Genomic DNA, 3,311 nt, shown 5'->3' on the forward strand with positions numbered 1-3,311 from the left:
ATATAATCTAATAATTCCAGACGGATTGTTTAAAGGGAACATCAGTATAAAAGTGTAAAATCCTTGTCTGAGCTGATGGTGGGTTGTGTGGCAGCTGAGATGAGCTCCTTGGAGGTCCTACTCTGCTCCCTGAGCTCCTTCCTCCTCAGTCAGCTGCAGAAACACGCTGGGTATACTGATCCAGCACAATGTTCTCCTGACTGCCCAGCTTCTGCCCCCTGCAGGCCTGGAGAGACATGACAGCACATGTGAGTTAGCGCATACCTCCTCCTCTTCTTCAGTAAACTCAGACCGAGTGCTTCATCTCAGTCCTCTGAACAGGGCTTGACATTAATACCTGCCAAATGCGGGTGGATTTCAGCCATGGTGGGTAACACAGTCACTCCCACTAGCCACTTTGGCGTGCTGACAAAAGGCATCTGAAATAAATGACTTTCGCACTACAACTCCCATGAGTGCTACCTGCACACAGTGTTTTGCTCAACACTGTAAACAAGAAGACGCTGTGGAGATTAAACTAGCAGACTGGCCATTGGTCCGAGTGCTGTTTTAGCCTGCTGTTAATTATCAATGTAACCAGCGGCAGCGATGACGTAGCCTAGCGATCTTTTAAATAGCAGAAGAATCGTCTCACTCTCTCCTGCCGCCAGGGTGCACACGCCATATATGACATCCAGGCTTTTGTCAAACGAGAATATAACAGTTGAATCTGTCACAGGGCAGCCACAGTCCCTCACACCTTTAGACCGTCAGCCTCCAGCCTGCCTTCAACCTGATGGTATGATCTCTGTCATCACATGGTCACGCACACACACACATCAACACAGCGTTAAGTCAGTGCGTGTGAGTGTGCGTGGACGAGCAGTGTGGAGAATATATGGTGTTATAAAAAAGAACAATACATAGACTAGTAGCAGGACTACCATTATGTCACATCACACCTCATATCACAACTACCTTTCCAGAGTTAATTCTATTTTTTAATAAAACTAATCCCCGCAGGACAGCAGGAGATGTGTTTGTATGGAAATAATCTGGTAAATAAAGACCTGTATACTTGTTTCAGGTGGACGTATCTCCAGGTACTCAGAGCTACCAGAGCTTGATGATGAGAAACTTAAATCCAGTCAGAGCTCTGAGGAAATGCAGATGCTAAACAAACCATCTTAAGTACCCAAAACTGATATAGGCCTATAACATTATAATCCTGTTGCCTTAATTGTAGTTTTTTGTAAGATAAAATAATTTATTCTTTGCTTGTTTCTAATGCAGATACTTTTCCTACTCTGTATTACAGTATTTACTGCTGTTAAAATAAATAAACAGTGTTTCTGTTTTCTTTTCAATTAATCTTTTACACCCATACATCACAATTAGAATATACGCAGTAAGAAAATACTCTTTTTAATTGTTCTTAATAGACTACATGTTTTCAAAAAAAAGGAGCTTCACATCCAACCTTATCAGAGCTAATGTTAATACTAGTAAATTTAAGCATGTCATTGTCAACTTTTGTCATATAAAACGTAATTTTCCAACAACAAAAATATGGCTAGTGAAAATGCTGCGTGGGTAGTAACTTTGGAAAACCACTAGCCATATTGGCTAGTGAGCAAAAAAGTTTATGTCAAGCCCTGCCTCTAAACAACAGACATGTGTCAGTACCTTATAGTAGAAACAAAGGGCAGCAGTCATCAACATCCACACCAACACGAACAGCAACACCAACTGCAGAGTCAGCGGCCTGACGAGTACTATGATGAGTTGAACTGTTGGATCTGATCAAACACAAGGACATCATCATCGTCATCACATCACACACCATCATGAGTCCATCAGCTCCCATCAAACACAAACTGTAGTGACCTGAAATCTCCCAGAACCACTTCAACATGGAGCTGTGGGATTCTGTCCGTCAATAATCTCTATCTGAATGTTTGTTGTGTCCAACCAATCGCATCTGAGTGGGCTTTGGTTTCAAGTAGACAATTCAATTCCATTTTATTTATATAGATCATATATATAAATCACAACAACAGTTATCTCACAGCGCTTTTCATAAAGAGCAGGTCTGGGGGGGGCAGCCTACACAATATCCACACAGAGGGACAGACAGTAAAGGAAATGTTGGTAGAGACTAAATGAATAAAGTTATTTATAAAGCCTTTCCGAAACTAGACCTTCGCCACTTTCACTCTGGAGTCACCCTCACAGCCAAATCGAGCTCCCAAAGCCACGTGTGGTTTTAATATAGCAGCCAACTTTTGGACGAACTACCCTCTCCCCAGCGTAAATATGATCTGACGTTACCGCTGCACTCACTGCTTTAATATGTGTATCAAATAAACAACAGTTGTATTATATACATACCAACATCAGTTCATCATTAACAACAGAACACTTATTTTTTCTTGCAACCAATAAGACTGTAACTTATGCAGTGACCATCATTTTGCACAGACCAAACCCCTAGACCAGAGGTCACTAATAGGCGGACCGCAGTCCGGACCCAGCTGCCGTTCTCTCCGGACCGCCGCCGATTTATTATTGGGAATTGCTACCTTCTGAAGGAGCATTTCTTCTTTAACCCGCACTGCTTTTCTACCATTTACTGTACTGGTTTGGCGGCCCAGGAAACTCAAAGACCCACTGCATGTGTTCCAATCGTGTCATGTGATGCTGCTCAGCAAATCAAATCTGTGCATTTCGATAAAAACTGCGAGTCGAGTCCGCGAGTGAGATTCACCAGAGACGTTCTTATAACAAACAGATGATGAAAGGTCACATTCCCCCTCCGTTCAACAAAATGGCCCCTGAAAAAGGAAGTGATGTCACAGGTCTGACAAACATGGAGCAGAGCGATGACAGACTGTAAAAGGAGGGACTGGATCCACCTGGTGGGACGTCCCCAAACACAGAGACAGACAGAGAGACAGATTCCTCCAGGTGTGTCCTGTCAGGTGAAGCTTCCAGAAACAAGCCCACCTCTCTACACTTTAGGACGTCACTGTCCTGGAGAACTTTACAGTTCAGTCCAATGGAAACCACTGAGACACTGAGACAGAGGAGAGGACACGCTGGAGACATTACTGTCACACATGATGTCATAGATAATGTCACTGATGGGCTTACCTGAATTAGACAGACTAGTCTCGTTCTTCGGCCTGACAGAGTCTGGAGAGATGACAGAAGATGAAATAGAGATAAAGACATCAGACACAAAATAAAAACATGTCAACAACAATTCAGTGATTCAAACTGGACTCAGCACAACTCCAACATCAGTTCATCATTAACAACAGAACACTTCT

The 3,311-nt window shown here is 42.9% G+C and overlaps 1 protein-coding gene across 1 annotated transcript in view; it reads left to right on the forward strand.

Annotated features, from left to right (window-relative positions):
* The window catches only part of LOC123960356 (scavenger receptor cysteine-rich type 1 protein M130-like), a 549,618-nt gene that overhangs the window by 434,624 nt on the left and 111,683 nt on the right, over positions 1-3,311 (forward strand). The window lies entirely within an intron of this gene.

Source organism: Micropterus dolomieu, linkage group LG21 (genome assembly GCF_021292245.1).
Source record: "Micropterus dolomieu isolate WLL.071019.BEF.003 ecotype Adirondacks linkage group LG21, ASM2129224v1, whole genome shotgun sequence".
NCBI classification, from domain to species: Eukaryota; Metazoa; Chordata; class Actinopteri; order Centrarchiformes; family Centrarchidae; genus Micropterus; species Micropterus dolomieu.